Raw genomic sequence first — 12,481 nt, forward strand, 5'->3', positions numbered from 1 at the left:
TTCGGCAGGACGCCTACTCTCTTCCCTCAGTTTTGTTTTGTGCAGCTAATTTAAATTTTCAACTTCATTTTCAAAATTGAAACTCTTCCGTTTGGTCCGTCATGATCCCGTTTGGGCTAAACATTTTTTTTGGAACTGCTTTTTTTTTTGGGCCTCTTGAAGGCTTCCTGACGTGGAATATTTCTCGCCTCACGTTTGGGTCTTGTGAGGAGACCGTTCAGGAGCGGTCGATCTGATGACCGCTCCTGCCCCTAATCTGTCTTGCCAAATCCTTCCACTTTTTTGCATTTTTCCTAATCTCTTGTCCTATCTCCCACTCCGTCACTATGCTTATGCATTGACCAATGACATCTCTTCTAACAATTCCATTTTCATCTGGCTAAGCTTTGATTCCCATTTTCCCATTACAAACTCGGCATTTGTGCTTTGTTCTGTCCATTGTTGCATTGCAATCATTGGAACTTCCAAACTTAAGGCTTCTAATATTGAATTCCACCCGCAATGAGTTATAAAGCACCCTATAGATTTGTGGGCTAAAACTTCAAGCTGAGGACACCATGAGATTATTAACCCTTTGTCAAATGTTTCATCTACAAAATCTTTTGGCAGCTTCTTTGATTCTGATTCTCTAACCACCCACATAAAATGATAGTTGCTAGTTCTCAAGCCCCATGATAATTCATGCATCTGCTCAACATCAAGATCTGCCAAACTTCCAAATGCTACATAGACGATTGAACTAATTGACCTTTCATTTAGCCATGAAATGCAAGCATTAATCATCAGTTTAAAAAGATTGAGACCATATTGCTTGTCATCTTCAAGGCGCTTGTCTATGTACATGGAAGGAATAGTTGGTCCAATTGTCTTTACTGGTAGGATTGTTGCCATCCAACCATTCACCTAATTAAGCAATACAAAACAAATAAAATTCACAGTAGTACAAACAAATTCTTTTTAGATTTTATTTGACAAGGAGCTATCTTAGCATGTCATTAAGGACTTAGATATGCCACGAGCCAGCCCATAATTTAGACAAGTAAAACTGAGATATATTCAAGTCTGTTACCTCCTCCTCCAACCTGTAAAATGTGTTGAATAAGATCCAGTCAGCTTCTTCAATTTTTTCCAATTGGTCATGTAAAACCAGCTGAGAACTTGCTGTATATGGACCCGGATTAGACACTAAAGAAGGCAGATCTGAAGCTAGAAGTGGTGGCAAACCAGGAATGTCCACTTCATTCTCCTCTAGAGGAAGTTTTAAAACCCTTTGTGGACATGGTAGTAGATGTTATTGACAGCACAAGATTGAGAGAAGAACTGATAGGGTATAATTTGTTAGCAAATTTATTATTGATTTCCCCTTCTATCCCTGACAAATATTGTGTTAATTGCTGATATTTACTCATATTTGGTATTTGGAATCAATTTCAGGAGTGAAGCAGAAAATTACTAAAAAGGAGGGACTTGTATGGAAAAATGCAGACTTCTAAGGGCTTCAACCTTTAGGTCCTTGAATTGGTGGGGACCACAAGCTAGTGCAAGGCATTTAGTCATTTGGGCTTTTCAAAGAAAGCAACGTAAAGAGACTTGGAACAACAAGTACTTTGGAGGCTTTGTCCACATGTGCGGGGACCACGGATAAGAAGCATGAGTCATTTGGACTCTAGGAAAAGAAACGTACAAGACTTTGAATTTGGTGTGGGGACCACTAGAGATAGCATTAGACTTCCTTTTGGCTTTAAAAAGGGAGAAACGTACGAGAGGTTTATGAATCAATAGTTTTAGTTTAGGCTTTTAGCATAGTTTTAGTTTTCTTTTCTTAGCTCTTTCGCATGGTTGTTCTCCAGTAATGGAGGACTAACCTCTTAATTCTAGTCAAGGGGATAACTGAAGACTTGGTTCAACAATTACTGTGAAATCTAATTTATTTTAATTGCTTCCTTAATTTATTGGTATTTATATGTTTCCTGCTTTTAATTGCTATAGCTCGTGTGAGTGATTGAATAGATGCGCAATATTTAATTATTCACATAGGCTATTTTGCTAAATAGGGATAATTGAATCCGTAACTGTTCGTTATCTTTATCTCAGTAGCAACTGGCGTAATTGGGTTTATGTCAGGGGAGCATACGATTTAACTTAAACAAACCCTCGTAGCGTGTTTGTTAGTTAGGATTGGGCCTTTCTAATTATTAATGCAATCTAGAAATTAAATCCTACGGTCGTACCTAGGGTTGTTTTTGGGTTAGAGAAATAGTTAACGGTCGTACCTTAACTATCGAGAAATTAAGGAAAGGTTGGTTGTTTATCGCGTGCATGACAACTGTAACTAATCTATTAATAAATGTGGAATTATCTGTGAATCAATGATCAGTGCCTGAACCATTTCTGAAATGTGTTGAATAAGATCCAGTCAGCTTCTTCAATTTTTTCCAATTGGTCATGTAAAACCAGCTGAGAACTTGCTGTATATGGACCCGGATTAGACACTAAAGAAGGCAGATCTGAAGCTAGAAGTGGTGGCAAACCAGGAATGTCCACTTCATTCTCCTCTAGAGGAAGTTTTAAAACCCTTTGTGGACATGGTAGTAGATGTTATTGACAGCACAAGATTGAGAGAAGAACACACCCGCACGTACGCCAAGATCCTTGGCTACATCTAGACACCAAGCATGGTTCGCCATATCACCCGATTCCGAGATAACTCGGATGATATGTAACTGGAACAGTGCTTGCCAGTACGAGATTGATAGCAACATCAATGAATAACCTGTCTCCGAGTTGACTCCTGCTGACTCGACCGATATTAGCCAAGTCAATTCAGCGAGACAAGAAATCAGCCGAAACTGGGCGATTCATGACGATCCAACAAGGGATATAGAAGTTATGGAACGCTTTGATTTTTAAGTATATTGAAGTTTGGGGCTTTCTCTGAAGCCTTTTTCTTTTTCTAGTTAAGATATGAGTCTTTTTTCGTGAATTTTGAAGATAAAATTATCTTTTGGAATATTCTCTACTATGTTGGTTTAACCATGACTACTATGCAACTACTTCTTGTCTTTTTCAAAATAAAATAATTTTATGAAAAGGCCAAAATCCTTTTAAGTCTTATTATAATTCAAGAAAACCATTTTCACTAAATAAATATTCTTCATTTTTCACTAAATAAATTAACATTACAATATGTTATGGTATACTTCATAAGTGTTAGCTATCGCAATGTACATATTAAAATTAAAATATTTTATGTAATCACAATAAATTAAAATTAATGAATTATGTACAATTTTTTAATGAAATTCTCTATTTTTTAGTAATTTTTTCAAAATTTTTGAAATTTTTTATGTACTATAATATGCATATCACCCGATATTTAACCGATATGTCGCGATGAATGTGGAACAACCGCGACTGCGACGCGACTGCGACGCGATGGCGAACCATGACACCAAGGCAAAAGTTAATCATAAATGATACAATCAACAGGACAGCCCAAATCCTGAAGCTTCAAGATTAGCTCAATCAAAGTTTCTGAGCCAACCTTTTGAAATTTACGAAAGTAGATTTCCGGTACAATTCCATTTGCTCCCTCATCATATCCATCAAATATGGTTTTCACTGAGACAGAACCGAGACTTCATCGAGTGTTTTAAACAAGAAATTGGTTGTAGCGAGGGTGATCTTGGTGCCCTCATGTTGCAAATGCTTAGCAAATTGGAGCATTGGGTTTATGTGACTTTGGATGGGGAATGGCAATATCAAGCAACGAGCTCTGTAAGTTTCCATTAATTGCTATGACGAAGAGACTCTTGAGTATGGACTGCTTTGTGAGCTCGAGGGGTTGTACACTTGTACTTGTACCTTCTATGAGTGGATCAACAAAATGTAAAGAAAACAAAAGAAAACACGACTGGTAAGTGGTATTGTCCATTGCCACGGGGCCAACGGAGTGTTGATTAAGTTTGTTCACCAAAAACAAAATTCTAGATTATTTGGAAAAATGTATAGAACAATGACAGGTGCCGAACCTGTGCAATAATAATAAATCAAACCTAACTACCACTTGAAGCAATTAATAATCAATTCGAGTACTGGAGCAGGGACTCTAGGTGTGCAATGGGTTATTTGATTCACCATGTTCCCGAAGAGTTTGCTTAATCCGATATACCTGAATTAATTATTTAACTGAATTCACTAACTAGTAGACAGTGGCAAGTAGGATCGTCTCCTCAGGGACTAGCGAGAAATTTATTCTTTTCAAGTCACAACAAATAGGGGATTTTAGAATTAAATGCCAACTAAACAATTTAACTGCAGAAAAGTAATTAATTAAAAGAAATAATTAGGAGAGCTCTAGCCAAGGGTACACTTCAGAATTGGTTCATGCACTGATCATTGATGCAAAAATAATTCCAACATTCATTAATAGATTAGTTATAGTTGTCATGCACGCGATAAACAATCAACCCTTCCTTAATTTATCGATAGTCAAGGTACGACTGTTGACTATTTCTCTAACCCAAAAATGATCCTAGGTACGACCGTAGAATTTAATTTCTGGTTTGCATTAAGCTTTAGAAAAGCCCAATCCTAACTAACAAACACGCTACGAGGGTTTGTTTAAATTAGGTCATATATTTCCCTGACATAAATCCAATTACGCCAGTTGCTACTAAGATAGAGGTAATCGAACAATTACGGATTCAATCCCCCTAATTAGCAAAATAGCCTATATGAATAATTAATTATTGCACACTAACCAATCATACACAAGGCTTTAATAATTAAAATCAAGGAACATATAAATACCACTAAATGAAAGAATCAATTAAAAGCGATTTAGATCTCACAGTAATCACCGAACCAATTCGTCAGTTGCCCCCTTGATTAGAATTAGGGATTTAGATCCCCATAATTTGAGAACAGCCCAAGCGATTGTATGCGGCAGGAGCCATCAAATCTTGCCTCTAGAGTCGGTCAACCCCGGAAAGAAAAGAACAAAGAATTTCGTACTCTCAATTCAATTTCTTCGTCAACCGAAAATAGAAAGCAAGAATAGTAGTCAACAATGGCGGCTCAATTGCTTTCTTCTCCTAATTGCTAAGCAAGACGTACGAGAGAAAGGTTTTCCAATTGCTTGATTTCGGTCAAAGCCAAGTATAAAGCATTGAGTTCCAAAAGTCAATAATAATGGCCTCTCTCCTGATTGCTCAACCAAAAGCTACGAGAGAGAAGCTTTTTTTTACACAAGGAAAAAACCTCCCCTTTAAGTTACGGCCGAGCCAAAAAATTAAAAAAACGCAGAGAAAAATAATGAGAGTTCAACCTAGGCCAACGGAAATCCCCTCAACAAGTAGTCTCCCAAAATAGAGGAAAAGATTTCCTTCTTATCCGAAACTGGCCTTCCAAAAATTAAAACAAAACTCCCTAAAAATAAAATAAAATAAAGTCTACTACAATTTAGTTTTCTTCAGCTTCTCAAGCGGACCCCACTACTTGAAGTGGCCCACGTACGACGAATCCTCCAAATTTCGATTTAAAGCACTTTTCAGCATCAACTCCTGCCATTGGCACCAAAACAATATATCAGTAGAATCCACCCAATTAATGAGATATTTAGTCAAACAATTAAGCAATAATGCCCAAAATATCCCACTAAAATGCACCCTATCAATCTCCCCCATACCTAAACTATGCTTGCCCTCAAGCATAATTAACTCAGAAGTGCAAACAAGATACTAAGCAGTTCATAGCAGTTCATACCAAAAATTAGCATTCCAAATTCCCCAATAACCTCATCGAAATCAGAATATACCAAATCAACAATTCTCGCAGTTTAAAGTGCACTCATTCACTCCAAAGTGTATAGGATACGTATATAAGATGGCTCTCAAATCAACATGATAGAATGACACTATCATAAGCTTGCTCATATATCATATCGCCACCACGCACTTGTGAATTTAAATTCATCAATCAAGGGGCTTTACAAGGTTGTAATGGAGCTGGGGTGAGGAGGTAGGATAAAAAGGGTTCAACGGGTGTAAAAATATAAAGAAAATGCTCAGAAATTCATCACACAGATTCTTGCACATCTGGGACTTCAAAACACCTCAACAATCCCCCAAGTGAAGTAACCATCGGCCCTCGCCACAACCTTTGACTTTTCTTTTTCTCCTTTTTTTCCATTCATCTATTTCTCCTCTCTTGTTTTCTTTTCACACATTTTTCTCTCTTGCTTTTGCGTCTTTTTTTTCCCTTTTTTTTTGAATAAATACCAACACCATAAGAGTCAACTTCACTAATTGATTGCCTGCATTTACCTCTTTTTTTCGTTTTCTGTTTTTTTTGTTTGTTTTTTTTTCCTTCCACAAGTATACATGTAATGCCTCTCAAATAATACTCCAAATTTCCATGTAACGAAATCAAAGCATTTCTTTACACGAGATTCAAAGAGAGAGAGTCTAAGAAGAGGTTTTACGGCTAAAAATTAGGGTATCAAGCGAAGAATAAGGTTTAAGGCCCAACTTGGCTCCATAATGGTAAATAAACTAAAGGTTGGTTTTTTAAAAAGTCCAAAAATGGTTCAATCCTAGGTGCCCTATCACTTTAATGCATTAAACTCATTTAAATGTTGTTTTGACATGCATAACCGAGCAAGTTCTAAAGTGACAAACCATGTGCTCTAATCACTCAACAAACGAAAAATTAGGCTCAAAAATTGCACAAGTCATCAAATTAATGTCAAGTTCAGCATATTCATCAATCAATTCATTATTGAGAAATAGTAGAACATCCCATGGCATGAACTTACTACTAATACTCATATCTCAATCGCATTCATCACCGTTTAACTAATAAGGCAAGAATGCAAACCAAACAACTAAAAACTCCATTAAAAGCATAGTTAACCCTCCCCCACACCTAAACCTTACATTGCCCCCAATGTAAGCAAATAAAGAGCAAAACTGAGAAAAAGGGGCAACGACACTTCCCTAAACGGAGGAGGGCAGAAGTGAACTAAGGCTGTGGAGGGAATGGCGGCTGGAAACCCACGTGGTGGAGGTGCTGCGCCAAATTCTGGGCCATTCCGGCCATTTGAAGTTCCATCCGCTCCATACGAGTGTCCATGTGCTGCATCTGGAACCGAAGGGCTGCAAATTGGCTATCGGCGGAGGAAGACGGTGGAGGGGCCGACGAGGACGGTCCAGGGGCATCGGTGGGAGGACCACCGGCCTTCGAAGCAGTGGATTTGGAAGCTTTGTGCTTCGGAGCAACATAGATTGGCCCCGGGGGGCGAACTGAAAAACGCCATTCACCTGTTGCACAAGACCCATTTTTTCCAAGCAAACTAAATCTAGGAGTTCCATAGTACATGCCTGATGCAAATTATGATTATTCAAGTCCAAAACCCCAAGATTTACAGCCAATTGAGTGATAAAAGAGCCCAAGATTAATGGTTTATTCTTCTTACTTAAGACAGTTCGGAGGTGGAGGGCAAACCAGCAACCCAAATTGACCTTCCTCCGAATAACCATGCACCAAATGAAAAAGAATTCGGATTTGGTCAAAGTATCCGAACTGTCCTTTCTACCAGAGAAACTATAAGCCATAAATCTATGTAAATAACGGTAGGCAGGGCTCTTAAGATAAGATGCCTTAGACTGGCTGGGGTCGTAGTTGTGTCGGTCAACCGACAACTCTCTCCAATAACCAATGTTATGACAGTAAAATGGCTCCGCGTATTCGCACGAACTGTGCATATATTCCTCACTCTGGGAGTAGGGAATGTCAATAAACCCAAGAGCCAAATTAAATTCAGTGATAGATTAGGTGAACTCTCTACCCATTAACCTAAACAATTAAGCAATAATGTCCAAAATATCCCACTAAAATGCACCCTATCAAACAACACTATCTAATGCATTTTATAATGCTGTTGCATGTGAGATATAAAGGTGATTAAAAAATAAAATTATTCGAGCAAAATTAAGCTTTTCATTTACTGATGAACTATGAAAGCTTCACAAAGGAGGGAGAATCCTTGTATCTACATTCACTACATTTTACTTGTCAAAAAAGGATTAGCGAGAAAAACAAAGCGAGTAGTACTTATCAAAGAAAACAGTTATGTTCTATACCCAACTCTATTGCCAGTTCCCAGTTCTCTTTAGTGCATGGAATCTTACTCCAATAAGCATCAACTAGCTGCATGTCGTTAATCACAGCAGCTGTTAGGGGGAAACACCTCGAGAAAGTCCACCAAAGAACCCAATACGTAAGTCAAGAACCCAACTTTAACCCAAAAGCTTAAGCTATTAGGTCTCGAGCTCTTACTTACATATTAACCGCTCTTTATCTATCTCTCGAACCAATGTGGGACTAACCCTTTACTCATGAACCTAACAAATCTCCCCCTTCATGAGTAACCCCCACATTAAACCCAAATTTACAACCCCTTCTTCGACCCTACTTTAATACTCAATGCAAGCCCACCTTTATCACCAAGGTCACCTCTTCTCCCAAACATGGACCCACTCTTCTTCAACATCCAAACTGCATTTTGGACCCCTACCAACCCTTGGTTCCTTCGTCTAACACCAACTGGACCCCTGCCAAACCCATGGCACATCTGGTCCAATACTAACCAAATTTCTTGGCACTTCGGTCCACCATCAAGAAGAAAATTTTTCACCGGTCCAACTCCGAGAAGAATCCACTTGCCCATGAGTAACCCAGTCTCACAACTTGAAACTCTGATACTAATTTGTTAGGGGGAAACACCTCGAGAGAGTCTGCCAAAGAGGCTAATATGTAAGTCAGGAACCCAACTCTAATCCAAAACCTTAAGCTATTAGGTCTCGAACCCTTACTTACATATTAACCGTTCTTTATCTATCTCTCGAACCAATGTGGGACTAATCGTTTACGCATGAACCTAACAGCAGCAACCACACCCAGAGTAGATGGTCTCAAATGCTGGAAATGACACTTGTTTCTTGCCTGCCAAATAAAGTAAACTGACATAGCAATTAGTAAAAGCAAGCCTTTTAACTCTATGGTCAAAGCAGTTTGTGCTGCAATGTCTACATCGCCACTGAACCTCCTCTGTCCAAGTCATTACACCTTTAAATAGCAAACAAAGATTCTGGACCTTATCTCACACTGCTCTAGGAAACTTGCAATAAAAAAATAAATGACTTTGAGATTCTTCTTACTGCTGACACTCACACGTGGGTGAGATATTCAAAATAGGGAGAGCTGCACCAATTCTCCACACATATTGCGCTGATGTAAAAATTTAGTCCTTTAAAATAAAAATGATCAATTTTAATTCTTAATAAACAAAAAATATCACATTTGGCCTCTTTTTACTTTTTCGAGCAAAATTTGGCTGGAATTCACTCAGTACACATGTCAGGCCCAATTTTTAAAGGATAACAGTGGTAAACCACCTCACTATTGATCAAAAATGTGAGAGACTAGGTGCAAAGCTTTAGTTAAACATTCATAAAAAAAACACAAAAACTAACCCAACATTACCTACAGTTCATCTCAACATAAAACAAACCCGAATTGCAAACTCCCAGCTGATTGAAATTCATAGGAAGGAAATTGGTGATTGAAGTCTTGTAAGAGAAAAGCTAACCGGGCTAATGAATGAAGAAGATAACACCAGAATTCCAGATTACAATATGTATTTTTTAATTCTAAATGAAAGAATTGGATTGATGAAAAGATGCATTAATACTTTGAAAAGTTACAATAATCAGGATCAGGATAGAGACATATTTAACTAGAAGAAGGATTTGTGATGTCTTTGAAATAGTAGATACATATTTGGCCAGAAGTTACGTGCTTGATGCATTTCTTGTAGAGAACAATCCTTCAAAAGCTGTCCAGGGAGTTGAAGGCGTTGTTTTCTTATCATTCTGGGGCAAATGAACTGGGACAAAATTCTGATGTAATGGAGTATGTTTGCGTTTTGGAATGGCAAGAAGGCATTTTTGGGAGGGGGAGTGGGTAGAGGTCAAGGGAAGTAGTGAAGGAACAGAATTTGACATTTTGGTATAGTTTTGGTGCTGAATTTGCAATGGATTTGCCTGGGATTTGTTGTAGTGCGGTGGGGGAGGATGTTTCACTTTGGTGGCACGCATGTTGTGGTGTCAAGGGAGTGCTATTGGCCACTGTGTATAGCGTTTTGTGGAGGGGTTTTTGATGGTCTAAGAAATGAAAGCGGTGGATAAATTTGAACAGCAAGGACTTTATACTAGTACTAGTACAAGTACATGCTTTTTAATCTGAGAATGATTTTGGTAAGATCATGTATAAGATCCATCATGTATAAGATCCACCACTTTAGGCATCTTATTAATTCCTAGTAACGTGCTTAATTATAATGTAATAAAAAAGGAATTTCAAATAATTTACTATCTGAAAACACCAACTTTGCTCTTGAATTTTTCTTTTTTTTTTCCTTCTTCTAGAATATAGTATAAATTGAAAAATAGGAATGTTGCATTTGCCTGGCACATAGTTGTAGGGAATCGCACGAGCATGCACAGCGAAAAAATTAAAATTTTTTATTCCTTAATAGATCATCTTTCAATTAAGTTCACATGACATAGAGTTTGTTTCAAAAGATTTTTTCGACCCGTGAAAATCTTCTTAAAGCCATGGAGTTTGAAGCACAGGATGGCAAAGAGATCTATGTAACCGCACATGGGTCTAGCCTCTAATGGTAATCAACATAAACTTTCTTAGTTAGAACCTCCAAGATTAAATTAATTTTGCTAGATTAGTGCTAACTATTGCCAAAACTTGTCACATAAATTTTACAAGAGAAACCCTAGTTTTTTAATATGAAAAATCCACCTAAGTGAGAGAAATAAGAGACGTGAATTTTTTCTTATTTTCTTGGACGAATTTTGAGTATTTTCCTTTCAATATTTTTCTAAAAAATCTCAGGTAATTTGTATGTCGATTAGTCTTGCTACCAAAAGCTTAATAAATATTTATAGACAAATAAGATGACCAGAAACTTAAAATTAGTTTTCAATAGGAATTAGTTTCCTTATTCTAATACAACTCTTATATTTGGAAGATTTAAAATTATTTGCATCATAAGTCTCTCAAGTTTTGAAATAAACATAATGTTTTATCTTTCCTCAAGCATCTACCCTACTGCTTGATAGATACCAAAGAAAATTGGCCGGAAGGGCATGCGAGGAGCATTAGTTTTTTTCATTTTGGTAAAGAAAAGTTTGGGTGTTTTCAATTCAAGTCATCATTACGGAAAAGGACATTCTTCAGGACAAGCATACATTCTTACTAATTGAGCCAACATGAGTTAGTTGCTGGAAACATTAATTAATGAAGACAATGTAAACTCAAGTTTTTGTCCCAAAAACAAAAATAAAATAAGTTTATTATTCTCCAGATTTGCTGTATCAGTTGATTTTTATATCTATGCATCTTTGTCATATTTTGATGTACTTACTATCATTAGTGCAGATATTGGCATAAAATTATCATTGTTATCAAAAAACAAAAAAGAAAAAAAGAAGTCGTACGTATTAATTTGTGGTCGAAATGTATAAAATTTGATCGTGTACATTTATGAATACAAATTTTAAAACATTAGTACTTCTGTCCTTTACAATGAGTCGATTAACCATAAACTCTTTTTATTAATTAATCATAGGCTGGCAGTCCTTTTCCCAACTCCTCCCAACTAGGGCTGCAAACGAATCGAGCCGCTCGCAAGCGGCTCGAGTCAAGCTCGAGTCGAGCTCGATTAATATCGAGCTCGAGTCGAGCTCGAGTTCAAGCCGGCTCGAGCTCAGAATATTAAGCTCGTTAGCTCGCGAGCCGGCTCGCGAGCTTGAGTATATATATATTTTTTATTTTTATTTTTATTTAATAATAAAATTACGTATATTATATATATATATTTTTTATTTTCATAGTAAAATTACGTATATATCCTTAATATTTTTATTATTTATTAAGAAAAAATATATTATTTTATTTATTTTTTAAAAAACAAAATAATTATTTTTTATTTTTTTCGAGCTCGAGCTCGGCTCGACTTGATTCGAGTCGAGCTCAAGCTTGAAAATTGCCGGCTCGTCGAGCTCGAGCTCGAGCTCGAGTTTGGTAAAATTCAGTCGAGACTCGGCTCGATTAGCTCAAAACTCGACTCGACTCGGTTCGTTTGCAGCCCTACTCCCAACGACTCAAAAAGTAAAAAGACGAAAGGACATTCATAATAGTTAATAGAAAAATTGAAGCACGGCTCTTCTGATTTGAAAGAGATTTTACGGGAAAGTCGGATATCTTATCTTACTATTATATCTACCTATTATATAAGAAAAAAGCCAAGTTACTATTGCACCCCATCTTTTTGACACATGTATTGTACATATTTTTGACAAGTGGATTCTTGGTCATTTTAGCTAAACTTTTCTACCTTGTA

At 37.1% G+C, this 12,481-nt stretch overlaps 1 pseudogene; it reads right to left on the bottom strand.

Moving 5' to 3' along the window:
• Nucleotides 1-217: 217 nt before the first annotated feature.
• On the bottom strand, nucleotides 218-3,789 carry LOC113690480 (UDP-glycosyltransferase 74G1-like; annotated as a pseudogene).
• Between the last annotated feature and the right edge of the window lie 8,692 nt (nucleotides 3,790-12,481).

This window comes from Coffea arabica, chromosome 1e (assembly GCF_036785885.1).
Source record: "Coffea arabica cultivar ET-39 chromosome 1e, Coffea Arabica ET-39 HiFi, whole genome shotgun sequence".
NCBI classification, from domain to species: Eukaryota; Viridiplantae; Streptophyta; class Magnoliopsida; order Gentianales; family Rubiaceae; genus Coffea; species Coffea arabica.